Source organism: Schistocerca nitens, chromosome 1, assembly GCF_023898315.1.
Source record: "Schistocerca nitens isolate TAMUIC-IGC-003100 chromosome 1, iqSchNite1.1, whole genome shotgun sequence".
In the NCBI taxonomy this organism is placed as follows: Eukaryota; Metazoa; Arthropoda; class Insecta; order Orthoptera; family Acrididae; genus Schistocerca; species Schistocerca nitens.
Genome location: NC_064614.1, coordinates 207,879,613 through 207,899,065, shown reverse-complemented (window position 1 = coordinate 207,899,065; position 19,453 = coordinate 207,879,613). Strand labels below are relative to the sequence as shown.

The 19,453-nt window shown below is 45.4% G+C and overlaps 1 non-coding gene across 1 annotated transcript; it reads left to right on the top strand.

The window, feature by feature from the left end:
- Positions 1-11,020: 11,020 nt before the first annotated feature.
- Trnai-uau (transfer RNA isoleucine (anticodon UAU)) lies at positions 11,021-11,094 on the top strand. Its single transcript has one exon. It is a non-coding gene; the product is annotated as a tRNA-Ile (tRNA).
- Positions 11,095-19,453: the final 8,359 nt, after the last annotated feature.

Here is a 19,453-nt window from a genome sequence, read left to right as displayed (position 1 = left end):
TTTGACACATCCCAGCCACCACAGCAAGGTGGAAGCATACATAGGCAGGCGCCTGATACATCGACGCCACGTGTCAGTGACTGCTCGCCGACACGCTTCCTCGCGAAGGAAGGAGACGTTCAGCGTCCACGGGCCCCTGCTGCGTCTTGTGAGTTGTCGGGGCAAGGTGACAGTGCAGATGTACGCGAGATGGTCCGTGAAGGCCGTCGGCCAGAGTTCTGCATCACGGGTTGCTGTGCGGAGGGCACGCGAGACGTATATCCGGTCCAGACGACTAGCAGAATGGCTGGTAAAGTGCGTATATCCACTCTGGGTCCCATGATGTAAGAGCCATGTGTCGTGGAGCGCGAGGTCACGTATCAATGCTTGTAGAGCCGGGCATGGGACGTAATGCGGTATCTGGTCCTCGGGCCGCAGAACGCTGTTAAAATCGCCGCCCACTATGTAATGGTCCATATTTCCTTGCAAAAGTGGGGCTACCTCCTCCGAATAGAAGACATGCCTGTCACCACGGTGCGAATTACCGGAGGGAGCGTAGACGTTAATGAGGCGCACTGCGCCAAGCGTGAGTGCGATGCCTCGCCCGTTCGGCAAGTACGTCGCGTCCGTCGCGTCTATGCCATCTCGGAGAAGGATGGCCGTCCCTCCTGCGCCACCACCTACGGGTAGGCTGTACGTGGTGTAGCCATATAGGTCTAAACACAGCTCGGGACGGACCTCCTGGAGAAGTGCAATGTCCAAGTCTGCCGCTCTGATCATGTCGTGCAACATGCGGGTCTTGACAGTGGAGTGGACACCATTTACGTTGACTGTTCCCACACGGTATGACTGAGACATATCAAGTGGCGGAGGCAGTGTGCCGGTGCAATCCCACAGTGATCTCACACACCACACACCACACAGCCATCCATCTGCATGCTGTGCATTACTGTGCCGTAGGAGTCCCTGACTGGCAGAGCCCTCCGGGCTCAATGTCAGCCATGGGCTCTGGTGGAGATATCGATGTTTGCTGTGCATCATCTGCCTCCATATCGTCTGCCCAATCACCAAGAGACGATTGTGATGGCATTGGGGGCTGGACGCTTTCACAGGAGCCCACATTTTGGGAGTCGACGCAGTGCGCCTCGTTTTCTGGGCCACCAGATTTAGGAGAGTGTTCCCTGTCTTCAGGCACCTTCTGGTGAATGATGCCACTGGAGTCCGTTGCAATTGTGGGCGATTCAACGAAGTCGATGTCTTCCGCCGGCTTCACATTCCTGTCCTGTTCGTCAGCTGACAATAGCCTCTTCTTGTGTCGCTTGGGTGATTTTTGCTTTCGGGTCCGACATTCGACATCCACTGGAGAGCGGGGCTCGACACAGTCTCGGTCGCTAGGAACCCCTGTGTCTGATCCCGACAGTGACGGTGGCTGGGTGCCCACGACGCTGCGGTGGGCGGAGGCTGTAGGAACCTCTGCACCGTTGGGCTGCGGCGTCGTCGACGGCGCTGACTCTCCAACGGAGCTGGCAACGGCTTGAGGAGGGAGCAGGTTTTGATCATCCATCACATCATGTCGTGCCGCCTCCACATATGTTAGCGGGAGAGAGGTCATAGTGGATCGTTGGGAAAGTTCATTGCGGGGCACCTGAACGAGGCGGCGCTGCAGACACTCAGTTCTAACATGGCCCTCCTGGCCGCAGCCCGAGCAGGTCCTCGGTTGTCCATCATATATAACAATTGCGCGGCAGCCACCAACGAAAACATACGATGGAACGTGCTTCTTAAGTTCTATGCGCACTTGTCGTACCCCGTTAAGGACAGGGTACGTTTCGAATGTGTTCCATTTCTCCTCTGTGTGGCTCAGAACTGTGCCGTATGGCCGCAGCGCATCAACGACTAGGTTGGCAGGAACTTCGAACGGTAGTTCAAAGATGCGCACGGTACTCACCCCCAGACCAGCATGGTCAACTCCTACCACGCTCACGTTACCGTCTGCGTGACAGAAGCGAAAGCCGTTTGCAGATCGTTGGAGTAGTCTGTCGCAGGCCGCTTCGTCAATCAGTTTGAGGTACACTGTGCTGGTTACAATAGACAGATGAATTCCTATCAGTTCTTGTGGTTCGATGTGCATGATGTCTCGTAGAAACCGTTCAATTTCATGGGCCTTCGGTCTCGTGTACGATGCGTTGAACGTTAGTTTGATTGTAACTTTTCGATATGAGAACGCCATGTCGGGTCGGTACAGGTGAGAGGTGGCATGAGCCCCCTCTCATATTTCTATCTTACGATTCTCCTCTCTAAGTGCATGCGGTGGGAAGTCGCTATTCCTTCACACGCGGACTTCCCACGCAGCGTCTCTCGTCACCCGGGTGGTCCGGTGACAGGCGGGTTAAGCCGACGTGTGTGAGGCAGTTGAGTGAATGCTTTGCAGACGCCGACATTGTCAAGAGACACGCCCGCTGGGGTGTGAAGTAGCGGCTGGGCTAGAGGTTCCGTTACTTCGGAGAAACTTAGCGAAAACACTTTCTGGCGGGCTACCAGCGAGGCGTGGGAATGACTTGTGTACCCAGGCAGTTGTGGCGGGAAAATTCCCGCACTTTCTGCAAAATAGTAACGGTGATTGGTTTGCTCAGGGCATAGCGCCGTGACGTAGCAAAATCAGCACAGAAATTGGCGCCAAGAATCTCCATTGGTGGAATGGTAGTGCTCCGGCAATGGAGTGGAATTTCCGCCGGTTTTCGGGTTGCTGATTGGAATGTAACCACGGCCACTGTCGTGGGGGCGGGAATGTTGTGTGTTCGGCCTGTACGGGTGCTCTAGGAGTCGGCAGTCGCCTTTCGGTCGAGGACGTCGAAGCAACCAGCCAATGGCTCCGGTACGCCAGATCATGTCCTGGCAGTCAAGAAGACAGTTTGGTAATGTATGTCCGCAGCACCGGCAGACAGGGATTTTCCTAGGTGATAATCAGAGCTCAGCAGAGCGCGCCTGTTTGTCTTTTCCTAACTTTGTTCTGTCTTGAGAAGCAGCAATTACTGTTGGGTTAGCTGTGTGTCTCTCTTGAGATTTGAGTGGCAAGGAATTGGCTCCACATACCACCTCGTCTTAAACCTCACGATTTAGTTTAGGGACAACTTCACCTTTACAGTGTTTGTATGAATCTCCAAATTTGAGCCAATTTGATGTATTATATTTCCTGTGTTTCTTTTACTATTCTGTGTTTAGTCTTAATAAATCATATTGTTATTTTGGACAGAACTTTCATTCTGTTAATCGATAGAGCAACCCTATCATTCCTCACTATGCTAATGAAACCTTTGTTTATTTAACTTATTTATCAAATTAAATTATTGCAGGTGCCAAACTCTCTTCTACTCCACTGGCAGGGTTGATTAGAGTCAGTTCGCGTATTTCTCTTATCCTTGTGCAACAGCAAAAGTCGGAGTTAGAATAGGGGGGGGGGGGGGGGCTTAGAGCATGATTGACATATGTGGATTCTAATAGAATTTAGTGATAAATACACTGCTAGCCCCGGCACCTCGCATAATATGGCGACCCTTGGCCTCGGATCTTTCCTGTGAATCTCTGATAAGCCAACAGGATTCTTAGTAGGAACATTCAATTGTTTTTCTCTATTTTTTTAATGAGTAATACCCAACTTGTTTTTCTTGTAGTTCCGCGATTAGTTTTTAAGTAGCGGCACATGTTTACTGTTTTTGTTTTCAGTGTATATATTTTTTTGTTCATTGTTTTTTGTGTTTCGTTGATGTGGTGTCCGTACCACATCGCACTTTGTCGGATTTGTGTGCGGTTTCTGTACCACATCAAATTGTGTTTGTGATTACAGCGTTGGAACAGCGTTGTTGAAATTTTATGTCTATGTGTAAAAATATATGGAGTAGATTAATTTAATTGTGCATTCTAGATAAATTTGTGTTTCATGAATGATAACGAGAAGTAAGGCACGACTATTATCGATCGAAGCTAAAACAAAAGAGGATAGAATAATGGATAAGGGGCAGTTTACTGACGGGAATAGGTTCGGAGATGAGATGGGCACATTTTTAGCAGGACAGGACGCCAGGGTCATTGATGAGGAAGGTGATTTGGACGCGATCTTAGAGCAGCGTTGCGGCCGTGATTATGATAGTGAGGTAGAGGATGAAACAGAGACAGTCACACAGGTCGAGACGGTAGCAGAAGTTTATAATCAAACGAACGAGAGCAGACAGGGGCCAGCTCGGCCACGTCAGAGCTCTAGCGCCCAGGTGTCCAGAGTTACATCACCCATGTGTGACGAGGATCAAATTGATGACATTAACCCAATACTGAGCTTCCTACGATCAATGAAAGAAGAAGCTGACGAACAGCGTAAGAAGGAGAAAGAAGAAGCTGACGAACAACGCAAGAAGGAGAAAGAAGAAGCTGACGAACAACGCAAGAAGGAGAAGGAAGAAGCTGACGAACAGCGTAAGAAGGACACTCAGGCAATAATTTCGCATATAGGGAAAATTCGTGGGGAATTACTAACAATAAAGAAAGAATGTGGAGAAGCCAAACAAATGTCATTGGTAGCACAAAAAGTAGCAGGCCTAGCCAAAACGGCAGCAACAGGGGCAATGAAAATCGCAAAAGTAACTTCTCAACTCGCAGGTCGCTTGCGACGTACAACACAATCCCACTCAAAATCCCTAGCATTCTTAAAGACTCAAGGTAATATCGTGGTTACGAACATCACGAAACGAATGAAAGAAGTAGAGAGTCGGATAGCAACACTAGAGCGAAACGGGCACACGAGCACTGCGCGTTCGGATACCAATGATGGAGTACACAGAATTGTATCTCCGAGGAAAAGCCCGCCGTGCTCTAGCCCAGTGACAGAGTGCGGAACTAACAATGCACACGCAGAAACAGAGAGTAATAGCTCCAATAATTGCAGCCCACTTAGAAGAGCGAATGCTGAATGCCACTTTCACTGTGATACAGACGTAGCACATCACAGTTGTCAGCAAGATAGATCAGGACACTCAGCAGACGTGCAAGTATCGGAAACGAGTGACAACACCAGTGCGAGGATCGGACAGAATTTTGATCACAATCACTTCCTGTCGATACTAAAATTCCAGAAATTCAAAGATAATGGAGGGTCGATGCATCCGAAGAGCTGGGTGATGCAATTTACAAATTCATTACCGTCGTCATGGCCAACCCAGGCCAAATTAGAATTCTTGTGTGGACACATCGAAGGCCAAGCTGCGGAAAAGATGCGGGGCGTGGCAGCGACGTGTCGGACTTATCAGGAATTTGTTGGTGCATTCCTGCGGACCTACTGGTCAAAGGAAACGCAAGACAGGATTAAAGAGGAAATAATATTTTGTCCTGAACTGGAAGTGTCCGGGCATAGAAGCGCAACCAAATTTTTTGATGATTTACTCAAGAAGAATCAGTTTTTAGATAGTCCATATAGCAACGGAGAAATCATTAAATTTTGCTTTTCCAAATTGCCAGTTAGGTATCAACAGACACTTGTCGGGAAGTGTGGATCTGACATAGATGCATTCAAGAGTCTACTGCGCGAACTCGAAGTAGTCTTCGATAAACAAGACGCAAAGGACAGGAAGAAGGCGCAAAATAACAAATACCACGGGCCAGCAAGGGAAGACGACAACAGATCGCATAATCGCACTGGTCAGTTAGGAAACCAGGGTTACGGAAATCAAGGTTACGCTATTCAAGGGTATGGAAACCAGAGACACGGAAACCAAAACGTCAGGGAACAGGGTCAATCTAGACAAGCAATCTGGGACAGGAGGAATGACGAACGGCAAAGCGACCGTAATTGGAGAGAGCGAAATCAAGGACAACAGGAGAACCGGGAGATAGAAATTAGACCTCCAAATCCTAATGCACGTCAGAGGATGGGGAGTCTAAGAAGGGATTGACGCTAGTCCATAGGACTCCACCACTTCTCTCACACAAAGAAGTTCGAGGAATAATAGTAGTTTAAGTGGTGTACATAGTAGAATAGACAAATATATGAACCTTTCTTCGGGGAACGATAATCGTTGCATTAATAGATTAAGATTGTCAAAGTATTAACACGCTGCGTTGTCTTGCATAAGAATCTACTGCTGCTATCCTCTTTTTTTTGTCTATGTTCGGGATCTCCTCTGTCGTTGCGATAAGAGGCACTACCTTTCCATGAGCAATGTTTTTGTCCTTTCCTATCTGGTGTCCATGTTAAGGGATAAAGATGAGTGACGAGATGTCGCACAAACGGGCGCATACAAGAACGTGCTCTTAGAAGCGTTCTGAGAAGTCGTGATACGCTCCATAGCGGCCACAACCAGTTCGTGAATCGTTCATACCAATGCTTGCAGGCACGCGTCAGTGCACGGCAGGATTGTGGTATATTGCGTGATTTCGAGGATGAATATGGGCAGTATAGTTTTTTTTGCAGAGCTGCGCCAGCATCGTTGTCTTGCAAGTCGGGGTGATCCTGTGAGCGTTTGACTCCAATGGTGCCCTAGACGAGAGAAATGCGAGCATAAAGCCTACCATGCCAATGTGCTGGTTGGGGATTTAGCGTGCTGCTCGTGACTGTCACAGATGAATAACCAGGGACTTATACCTGGATATTCGTGACATACTGTGTAGCTGGCGTGTGTTGGGCGACTGAATCCTCAACAGGAACCACCCCTGGCTTGGTCATATTACATTGCTTCTGGAAAGGTGTGCTTTGATCGCGAAAACCGCATCACATAGAGAAGGAAGTTGCAACTATAAATTTATTGTCTTGTATAGCCATGGCTAACCCAGTCTCTGGAGTTTCAGTGAGGCGTAATGAGAACTCGGAGGCCATGTCGTACGGCGCGCACATCACTGTCGTCAATAGCGGCGAGCAGCGAGACATCTCAACGTAACAGGAATTATGTAAGAGTATTGTATAAAAAAAAGTAATAATAATAATAATAGAGTACCATATTGTAGGATAAATTAAACTTTCGGATTTTTACAATAACTAGATTAATATTGTGGGGGTTTTCTACCACAAGTGTTGTGTTTGGGGCGCGCCTGTTGGGATGTTATTTTTCAGGTCATGAAACCACAGACCCGAGATGGAGGGACGACCGGCGAGCGAACGTACAATAGTTGCATGTTCGAACGTACAATAGTTGCATGTTCTTTATAGCTCAGTAAAACTTCAGCCTGCATAATAATATAATTTATTTAGAAGACATAGAATGTAGATCGTTGGCATATGGTAGTTAATTCTTGAGCATGTCTACTGTCGATCTATATAATTAATAGTAACATTAGTGCGGGCCCGCACATTTAGTTCTTCATCCAATATAGCGTCACACACCATGTACAATAGTGAGATCGGTCTCTACACAAATATCAAGATAAATTATTTCCATGATTTTTGTTATGATAGCTACAGATAAATAACTATAAAATTAAAATTAGAGTGTCTGAAATGACAGACCATCAATGTATCGTGATGTAAATTTATTATAACATAGAAGGTCATGGGGAAAAGTTAGGCATAAGATTTTTGTAAGAATTGTGCAGATGACGGGGATCGTGGCAATGCAGGGGCCAGCCGGAGGTCATCGGCTACCTGCAAGAAGAAAGCGTCAGCGCGCTACCTGATGTGAAGGGCGGGAGAGCATCCGGTCCTACAAGCTGACAGCATGGGGCCTTGTACCTGAGGGATTAGGCGGCAGACAGCCCTCGCCGGGCCACAAGCGAAAGTGGGGCTGGCCGTTGGCACTGACACGCGACCCACACGCGACAGCCTGCTAGCTCTCCGGACGCGGCAGCCGTTTGGAGGGATTCCCTGCGGCAGACCACCTTGTCGTGAGTACAGGAAGAAGATCACATATCGTGTCAGAACCTGCGCCTCATGTGCCTCAGGACAGAAAGGGACGCTCTATACTCACCTGTTTGGGTTTTTACAACTCACTAGCATTGGCCGATCTGCATACACAAAGCAGTATCGTGCCACACTAACAAATGTATGGTCTCATTTCTTACTTCTCCTCTCTATTAGAGAGCAGTTTTAACAATAGTCGCTCCTAGTTCGATCCTGTATGGATGACATCACACACTTGTGGAGTCACTCCACGTGCCATCATCCCTCGTCGAACTGCAATATTGGGAAACGTAAAGTTCTGTCCAGCGAGAGAAGAGACCGAGACTAGTGATGTATCCCAACGAGTAGACCTCAGAGACAATTAATCGACGTGAGGAGAGCCTATCACTGTGTCTTCCTACCGTACTGCCGTGATCATATGCGTGGGTCTGACTACAATCTCAACAGCGTACTGCAGACACTCCAGAACTCCCTATTGCTGTTGCCACAACGTAGCAACAACACCCGACGTTTAGCCTTATGTGATGTCAGTACTGTGGAATTAGTGAAGTGCCACGGATATTTCTAACAATGTGATTTAGTGCCTCATTCTCAGCACAGTCGTGAACTTTGTGCAATGTGCACGCACAATTTGATGCCCCATGAACCTTGTTTCTTTTCTTAAATTTATTTCTCTTATGTTGTTTTTGTAATGTATGTTATACCTTGTATGCGTTTGTGTTTTACACTGTAATTCTTATTACAGATTACTGTATTGTTCTCCACATTATGTTTTTTTTTTTGTATTTTGTGTTTATTGTTGTGTGTATGCAAACAGTGTGCCTGAAGTCCCCATAAACTGAAGCAGATACCACCACTGTCATTGTGAATGGACCATCAGTTCAGGGAACATTTTGTAATGGTTATTCTTGCTGCAGGGAGACAGAATGAATCGGAGGTTGTAACTAGATTCTGAAAGCTCACAAAGAGATTGTTAACTTATATAGTATCATGTGTGAGTGAGTTCCGGTTAGTTTAATGATTAAAATTGTTGTAACATCTTGGGCATTTAATTGCGGAGCACTCCAACTCTGATTGTAAAGAATAAACTGCTCCATATTTGGCTCAGATGCCCGGGCCATATTTAGAGCGTGAATGTCTGCGTGAATCGGTGTTTGAGAAGGGGCTCCCTGGGTATGGATGTGTGATGTGAGTGTTAGTGTTCCATATTAAGAAGGTGAAGTTGGCTACATCATAAATAATCCTCCCTCTATGAGCTGCATTTTTCAGTTGCAGTGATTTTTTTTATAGAGTGCGGCATGTGGAGTCAGTTTTTAAGATTGTTCTTGGGCGATTGACTCACTACCTTGCTCCTAAGTGAGCCAACCGCTCACCAATTACAATCTAAAATGGCGTAGGGGCAATGAGAGGTGGCATGAGCCCCCTCTCATATTTCTATCTTACGATTCTCCTCTCTAAGTGCATGCGGTGGGAAGTCGCTATTCCTTCACACGCGGACTTCCCACGCAGCGTCTCTCGTCACCCGGGTGTTCCGGTGACAGGCGGGTTAAGCCGACGTGTGTGAGGCAGTCGAGTGAATGCTTTGCAGACGCCGACATTGTCAAGAGACACGCCCGCTGGGGTGTGAAGTAGCGGCTGGGCTAGAGGTTCCGTTACTTCGGAGAAACTTAGCGAAAACACTTTCTGGCGGGCTACCAGCGAGGCGTGGGAATGACTTGTGTACCCAGGCAGTTGTGGCGGGAAAATTCCCGCACTTTCTGCAAAATAGTAACGGTGATTGGTTTGCTCAGGGCATAGCGCCGTGACGTAGCAAAATCAGCACAGAAATTGGCGCCAAGAATCTCCATTGGTGGAATGGTAGTGCTCCGGCAATGGAGTGGAATTTCCGCCGGTTTTCGGGTTGCTGATTGGAACGTAACCACGGCCACTGTCGTGGGGGCGGGAATGTTGTGTGTTCGGCCTGTACGGGTGCTCTAGGAGTCGGCAGTCGCCTTTCGGTCGAGGACGTCGAAGCAACCAGCCAACGGCTCCGGTACGCCAGATCATGTCCTGGCAGTCAAGAAGACAGTTTGGTAATGTATGTCCGCAGCACCGGCAGACAGGGATTTTCCTAGGTGATAATCAGAGCTCAGCAGAGCGCGCCTGTTCGTCTTTTCCTAACTTTGTTCTGTCTTGAGAAGCAGCAATTACTGTTGGGTTAGCTGTGTGTCTCTCTTGAGATTTGAGTGGCAAGGAATTGGCTCCACATACCACCTCGTCTTAAACCTCACGATTTAGTTTAGGGACAACTTCACCTTTACAGTGTTTGTATGAATCTCCAAATTTGAGCCAATTTGATGTATTATATTTCCTGTGTTTCTTTTACTATTCTGTGTTTAGTCTTAATAAATCATATTGTTATTTTGGACAGAACTTTCATTCTGTTAATCGATAGAGCAACCCTATCATTCCTCACTATGCTAATGAAACCTTTGTTTATTTAACTTATTTATCAAATTAAATTATTGCAGGTGTCAAACTCTCTTCTACTCCACTGGCAGGGTTGATTAGAGTCAGTTCGCGTATTTCTCTTATCCTTGTGCAACAGCAAAAGTCGGAGTTAGAATAGGGGGGGGGGGGGGCTTAGAGCATGATTGACATATGTGGATTCTAATAGAATTTAGTGATAAACACACTGCTAGCCCCGGCACCTCGCACAGGTACTATACGGCAAGACAACTACGCGACCGCGCGCTAGCGGGTAAACAACAACACCTGCGGAGCACTGCCCGGCGCGCCGAGCCCGTCCGCACGGTAACACGGCTGAATGCCGACTGCGTCTATCCAACTGAGCCACCGAGGACACAGATGAATAGCGCGACTGCAGGGACTTATTCCTTGCACGCCTTCCGTGGGACCCACATTCCGAATTGTTAACAATCTACATACGTAATGCACCTAATAGATATTTGCCCATCCACTCATTACTCGCTCATACTAAAGTGTCGTTTCCCGTTAGGTTCCTCGAACTCTTACGGGAATCGACACATTAGTGTGCGCGAGTAATGAGCGATGGGAAAATATCTATTAGGTGCATTACGTATGTAGATTGTGGACAGTTGGGAATGTGGGTCTCACGGGAGGCGTGCACGGGACAAGTCCCTGCAGTCGCGCTATTCATCTGTGTCCTCGGTGGCTCAGCTGGATAGAGCGACTGCCATATAAGCAGGAGATCCCGGGTTCGAGACCCGGTCGGGGAACACATTTTCAGCTGTCCCCATCGAGGTATTTCAACAACTCCTGTCGGCAGCTGAGCGTTTCAATTACTTATCATTTACAGTAGCCAATGGTGTGGTGTTAACATTGGCACATGCATGGGTCGTCAGCTGCAGGGATTGTTTTGTGCATTGTATGTTCAGACACTTATACTTTGCCCAGCATTAGAGTCTGATGTTACAAGGGTTATTCGGAAAGTAAGGAACGATCGGTCGCGAAATGGAAAATACAGCGAAAACCTGATGAAGCTTTGCACAGATGCGTAGGACACTGTGTCTAGTACGCGTGTCGATCGCATCATGTCGCTCTTTTCAGTTCTGAGCTCACAGTGAGAATGTGAAGATGGCTAGAAATTAGCGTCTCCCACCAAGTGTGAGGGCCTGGCGAAAGATTTCGCCTGAAGCTATGCCATCCACATAATCTAAGTCTGAGCGGCGACTGTGTAGAGAAATAGCTGGAAGGTGTACCAAGCCGTTTCAAGGAAAACAGTTTTGATTTTCACTGTGGTTTCCATTTTGCGATCTATCGTTTCTTACTTTCTGAACAGCCCTCGTATCTGTGTGATCTGTCAATACTATTCTCGAATGTCTATCATTTGAATAATTAGAGCTAATTTTTTCATTTTAGTGCTCGTAGTTGCTTTACAATAATGTGTGTTTAGAGAATCGCTGTTTCCAGGGACCTTTCAGCAGGCCGTCAACCGACACTCTGCCTAGGATATGATCACCAGAAACAGAAGAGGAAGCATCACTGAACACCACAGAATGCCACTCAGTATCCAAGTTTACTCCACTTCACGACAATACAAGTTTATGTTGCGTGGCGTATCCTGTCAACGGTAAACGACACATGGAAACTGGGGATCTCAACGGAGCTTCCAACATTCTTTCAGCAATCCCCTTGCATTAGCGATACCGATCACAAACTGACCTTTGTCAGATCAACCTTTCTCTGAGTACTAAAAATGGCGGTAACCAGCATGTGCCCGTTCTGTGGTCACGCTGTGTAGCTTTAAACACACCCGACAGCTATCATGTAGTCACATCATCCTTCTCCCGTAGGAATGGCTCTTATCTGTGGTGAAAATTCTGAAAATAACATGTATAAGTCTGAAATTTAAGACAACATAGTCCACAGACACGGAAATACTGGGGCATCAGTTTGGTATTCTTCAGTTAAGGAGCTCATGATGTAGTTTTCCATATCCGTCATATTATTTCTCTTCTATCTCGTCGTATGTTGTCTGTGCTGGATGTGCATTTGACGAGGTGACTCGAATACAATGCGAAGTTCAGGACCCATCAGTCCTCATTGTCATAGTCCTCTGTCAAGTTCAGGTTGAGAACCACGAGCAGTCAGCGAATATGCATCGACTACGAGAGACATGGTGTAGCTTCAGCCTTTCCCGGATGTTTGGCAAGATTCCACGAATCTGACGACCCTTATCAATTATATTAATGTCTGAGCCACTTCACTCATTTAGGACAGCCGGTTGATTGAACCTCTGAATCACACAGGGCCGTAATTTGTGTTTCGGTAACTAAAAGGCTGACGTGACACTGATATTAAAGGGGTTGTTTTGTACCCAGGAGGTAACAACGGTCTTGTCTGACTTGAAACGGACGACCTGCACATTTACTCAACGACTAGGAATCTACACTACTGGCCTTTAAAATTGCTACACAAAGAAGAAATGCAGATGATAAACAGGTATTCACTGGACAAATATATTGTACTAGAAATGACATGTGATTACATTATCACGCAATTTTGGTGCATAGATCCTGCGAAATTAGTACCCAGAACAACCACCTCTGGCAGTAATAACGGCCTCGATACGCCTGGATGCCGTGTACAGGTACAGCTGCCTATGCAGCTTCAACACGATACCACAATTCATCAAGAGTAGTGACTGGCGTATTGTGACGAACCAGTTGCTCGGCCACCATTGACCAGACGTTTTCAGTTGGTGAGAGATCCGGAGAATGTGTTGGCCAGGGCAGCACTCGAACATTTTCTGTATCCAGAAAGGCCCGTACAGGACCTGCAACATGCGGTCGTGCATTATCCTGCTGAAATGTAGAGTTTCGCAGAGATCGAATGAAGGGTAGAGCCATGTGTCGTAACACATCTGAAATGTAACGTCTATAACGTCCACTGTTCAAAGTTCCGTCAGTGCGAACAAGAGGTGACCGAAACGTGTAATCAATGGCACCCCATACCATCACGCTGGGTGTTACGCCAGTATGGCGATGACGAATACACGCTTCCAATGTGCGTTCACCGCGATGGCGCCAAACACGAATTCGTTCATCATGATGCTGTAAACAGAACCTGGATTCATCCGAAAAAATGACGTTTTGCCATTCGTGCTTCCAGGTTCGTCGCTGAGTACACCATCGCAGGCGCTCCTGTATGTGATGCAGCGTCAAGGGTAATCGTAGCCATGGTCTCCGAGCTGACAGTCCATGCTCCTGCAAACGTCGTCGAACTGTTTGTGCAGATGGTTGTTGTCTTGCGAACGTCCCCATCTGTTGACTCACGGATCGAGACGTGGCTGCACGATCCGTTACAGCCATGCGGATAAGATGCCTGTCATTTCGACTGCTAGTGATACGAGGCCGTTGGGATCCAGCACGGCGTTCCGTATTAGCCTCCTGAACCCACCGATTCCGTATTCTGCTAACAGTCATCGGACCTCGACCAACGCGAGCAGCAGTATCGCGATACGATAAACCGCAATGGCGATAGGCTACAATCCGACCTTTGTCAAAGTCGGAAACATGGTATGCATTTCTCCTTCTTACACGAGGCATCACAACAACGTTTCACGAGGCAACGGCGGTCAACTGCTGTTTGTGTATGAGAAATCGGTTGGAAACTTTCCTCATGTCAGCATGTTGTAGGTGTCGCCACCGGCGCCGACCTTGTGTGAAAGCTCTGTAAAGCTAATGATTTGCATATCAGAGCATGTTCTTCCTGTCGGTTAAATTTCGCGTCTGTAGCACGTGATCTTCGAGGTGTACCAATTTTAATGGCCAGTAGGGTATCTGGTGAATTGCAGAAGAACGATGATGCTGTGTCTCGACTATACACACTCAAACACGCACACACGCACTGACGGCCGCAGCTATTACTACCACTTGAAAATTAAACTATATTACTTCGAGCCTTGTTCGCTTAGTAGTGGCTGCGATCTTGCCATCTGAGCTCTCGATGTGCTTCTCTTTCCCCCAAAGATTTAGGTATTTTTCTTATAGCGAAAAGCATGCATGGGAGATAATTACGAGGACGCGGTGAAAATTAACGCTTTCGAAATTTTTATGTGAGGACTCTCAAAGCTTTTTAAATAAAGCGAACGTTATTAGCATTCTACCATCCTCATTCTTCATATCTACATACGCGTATTTGCCGCCAGACGGCTCCGAGGTGTACCGTGTAACACGGCAGTGTGTGATGTAACTATGTCGGTGCGTGAGAAACAACGTTCCGTAATTGAGTTTTCAAGTTCGAAGAGTTAGTTCACCGATAATGCACCCTCTCCTTCAGCACAACAATTGCAGACTACACACGAGCGTTCCGACAGGTCCAACAGTATGGCGCCTTGGATTCAAAGTTATGGATCATCCTCCATACAGTTCCGAGTTGACCCATACGATTTTCATCTCTTTTCAGAACTTAATGAACACCTGCGAAAACTTCATTGTGGTAGTGTTGGCTTCGTTAACGAAGTCAAACATACTGCAGTGACGGTATCAACAAACTGCTCTCTCGTTGGGAGAAATGTGTTCGTCACCTGGATAAAGATGTAGAACCTCAAGACCGTTTATTTTATTTAAAAAATTTTAAGAGTTTTCGTATAAAAATTTGGAGGGATTGCTTTTCGGAACATCCTCGAATAAGGGCAGATTTTTAAGGGTATTTTTGCGGTACTCGAGGAATTAGTTTGGACACTCGGGTTAGCCACTTGCTTGCCGAGTTCTGTATGGTAAAGTCGTGTTCTCGACGCAGTCTGAGAATACCTTCAAGAGCAAGCATATCCTTTATTAAGTGATAAATATCTTATCGTTGATTAGTAAGTATTTGTTTAAAGTGCTTGCGTTAGCTGTAAAAACACAATAGTTTTAGCTTCAGTGAGGCTACTCCATAGAGATATGATCACAGCATTTTCGTGATGTGTCAATGTTTACCGCTTTTTTCAACGAACGCAGTACAGAATTAGGGCCGACTGTGATTGCTGCCTGACGTCAATTCGGTTAAGATAAGGGATTCCGTGATGCGCATATGGCATTCATTGGGAATGTGTAATCAGCGCAGACTCGTCAAGGAAGGAGATTTCTCTCGTCCTGGAAGACGACGAGAATACTCTTCTGGTCTGGACTACAGAAGATGCCATTATATTCGTCAATTGCCGTACGATTCTGGGAATGAATTAGCATTTTGCTAATGTTTTCGTAGGAATAGACTTTTCGAATTTTTCTAGAAATGAAGAGAATTATATGAGTTATTTTGTTTAGTTACAAAATACGTGTCAGTTTACAACTGTGAAGGAGAAACTATTATGTGGGAGCATGGATACGAAACCTTTAATTAGGCCACATGCCCCCAGAACGAATTTACTCATAGAGACCACAAACATGAGAAGCTTAAATTGATTCAAAGTAATTATGATTAGCACAGTCACCGGCTGCTTGCTGGTAGCGAAGATTAGAAACTTAGTTGGTGAAACACATATACATAAGACTTTAACAAGAAAAAGTAGTTGCCAGCAACAAAATACCTCAAGGCTGTTTCGTGACTTATACGAAACTGGTTGTATGTATTACAAATAAAACTGGCACTAAACATCCTTCGCGAATTAGGACTTACGCCTGTTCCGACTGGTTGACTGCCGCTTACAAGTCAATACGATCTGTGATCGTGGGATATCTGACCAGCAGGTCTCTAGTCCCTCCAGCCGCTATTGCCAGTAGATGAATCCCGATGATGCCGCTGCTCCTTTATTCAAACCTCACTTGACCTCACGAGGCTGAGTGGAACTGAGAGAAGAAAATTATCTGAATTACTTTGATATTGATACTAAGGATAATTTACAGTAAGTTTCGCGCCGTCTGGTGACGGCACTCTGGTTACAAGTTTGCCATCACAGAAACGAACCGCCATTTTTCTTTTATTTGTATGCTACCAAGCAGTCGCGGAAGGTTAAAGAAAAGCATAATACACAACCAGCAATAATGTATGTTAGGCCACTCTTTGTGCACCGCATTCCCGACTACATACCTCGTATTTAACGTCTTTCATGCAAATGTCACTGGTCAACAAGAAACTACGCTGCAAGACATTGCAACAGAAGTAGCAATAAGTCTCACACAAATTTCCCAGAACCGCTATAAGGAGAGGAACCGCAAAGGACACGCTGATCTTTGAGTGTGGTCAGAAACAATCTGAAATCATGTAGGGGAAAGTGGGGCAAAGTGGCCACTCTAAGTGAAACTGAATTTTCATGAAACTATGGCTATTAACAGAAGCTTGTGGCATATGCATCTCATATCTACATACTGTAAGATATCACACAAAATGTTTATAGCTAAGGTGAAAGTATATTTTATAACATACACGAACGTTTTTCGGAATGTTTACGTAGTGGCCATTTTTCTCTAAATAATGGGGTAAAAGACCAGTTCTTCGTCACCATTCCCAAGTATACTGTTTAGTTTCAAAAAGTGGGTAGATATAGTTTTTATTACACCATTTATTCTTATCAGGAGAAAAATAATATAAATGAGAAAGAAACTTGTTGGTACGAAAAGGTCAGCAAATGAGAAGTATTAATTATTCTAATGATGTGAACAGAGACATCAATGACTAACTATGGCTTACTGTTTCAGTCTAATTTATTCGCAATTTAACCACTCAGAAACAATATTAACTCATGTGCAAAATTCACAAGTGAAGTTGTCATCGTCCTCATAATATCCAGCACACAGTTCTTGAGTCCTGCTTTTACAGCTCCGATATCTTATCCAGCCTTCATTTTCTTCAGCTCTAGTAAACGCTTCCTTGCAGTGAAAGCAATCTGTGTCACTTTCCTCATCAGTGGAATTTTCTTCTTCCACTTCTTCTTGAAAAAGTTTCTTCTTAGCAGAAACTCTTTCAGCGTTTTGGCCCACTTTTAGCTTCTTACTTTAATTTTGTGCTGCCTTACATTGTAGAATATTGGCGTTATCTGTTTGTTTTTCTTTGAACTTCTTTTTTATTCATTAAAAGCTCTTCATATTTCTTTCTTTTAGCTTCGGCCAACAAATTTTTAAAAGGGCTTGAAGTAATTATGCAGTCTTTCCTTTTTTATTCCGAATTTGTCTTTGATGCACACTTTGTTTCTTAGACAAAGGTTTTATATCATTTGGGCTTATGTGGAACCCACATGTTGAATACTCAGAGAGATGTTCTTCATTGGTCGGTCGCTGAGGGGAACCTAATCTTGGAGAAGGCTTATGTCGTGTAATCTGAAGTCAGCCTGCATTTGAAGAAATAAACGAGTAGGCCTATTTGAAGAAGACACAATAGTTTGGCGTCCAGAGGGACCAGCACTTGCAGAAGACTCAGCAGTTTCGCAATAAGAAGGAGCAATATTTGGACAAAGCACAATATTAGTGTCCTTATCCAAAGGAATATCAGTAACCTCAGCTGCAGTACAGTCCTCATCGGTAAACACGTTAGGGTCTAGAGGGAAAATTACACACGTTATAGAGCCATTGCTTGCTGTCACTGGAACGGCTGCACGAAGAAACGCTTCACCCATGCGTGCACTTATTTGAAACTGTGTAATAGTTCTGCCTGGATTATTGAGAAGAATTTTTTCACAAGCTTGTGTGTAGAAGGTATTAAAAGGAGACATGAACACCACATCCGATAATTTAGGGACTGATGACCTCAGCAGTTAAGTCCCATAAGATTTCATACACATTTTTTGAACCACATCCGAAGTATGGAGCTTGTGGCTACAGTCTGGGGGCAAACACATAAGAGTTCTACGATTTTCTCTGGCCTTATCAATGAAACCTAAGTTCTTAATACGGGGAGAGTTGGATCTTTAGCAGTTCGCTTTGCATGTTTTAAAAATGTTTAAATAAGTCGAAAAATCTTTCACTCTGCACCCACCCGCTAGGGTGGCAGCAAATTCGGTTCCTGAAGCAGCCGTTTTTTTAAGTTCAACCCTCAGTCTTCGCCTAGGGAAGATTACAAAAAGGGGAATGAAATTTCCTCCTGCAGGTGTGCACACTTCAGAAATCGACAGCAAACCTCTATCAGCTAAAGTAGCTGCTCCGATTTGTCGTCTTCTTTTGCCGGCCGTTGTGGCCGAGCGGTTCTAGACGCTTCAGTCCGGAACCGCGATGCTGCTACGATCGCAGATTCGAATACTGCCTTGGGCATGGGTGTGTGTGATGTCCTTAGGTTAGTTAGGTTTAAGTTCTAAGTCTAGTGGACTGATGACCTTAGATGTTAAGTACCATAGAGCTCAGAGCCATTTGAACCATTTTTGTCGTCTTCTTTAGAGTGGAAACACTTTGCTGTTCTTGGGCTGAATTGTCAGAAGACCGGTTTCATCTACATTACAAATACGATGATCAGGATGAAATCGTTTATCTTGCAATGTTTTAAGAGTATCAGAAATGTTGTTTACGTTCACCTTGTTAAACGGTTGTTCTCTAACCATAGAGTCTGCCTTCCTAAGGCTAATATTAGGATGGCGTTCTCTAAAGCACGCCACCCAGTCTTTGCTTACCATTTCACACTCTGCGTTGAAACGATGTGGTACTTCGTTACACTCAGCCAACTGGAATGCTAATCGCCATAGGTCATTCAGTGTAATTCCATAAAATCACTTTTCCATTTCGAAAATGTAATTAACGATTTCTTGCTCTTGTTCTTCACAGAAAACTGCCCTTAACCTGGCCATAACAATTTTATTGCCAACTGCAATCCTATTTTTCCTTAGAGCTCTTCGTTTTAGCGTATTACAATGGCATATTAAACTGTTTTGCTGCTGCTGAAAAAGGCGTTGTATTATTCTTTACTACTTCAATTGCCTTTTACATCGCAACAGGGTCCCATGTTTTCCGGATGTATTTTCTTGGCATATTGATGCTCTTGGAAACCCTTGCAGAAGAGCCAAATAACGGATAAGAGTTTTGTGTGTAAAACGATTTGTAATGTTTTAACTTCAGTTGTTGTACTATTCATTGAATATGGAATTACCTAATTTTCATTGGGGTAAACAATTTGAAAACGAACTGTTGGGAATAGTGGCCATCCGTTCTTGATCACTTTCCCGCATGTAGC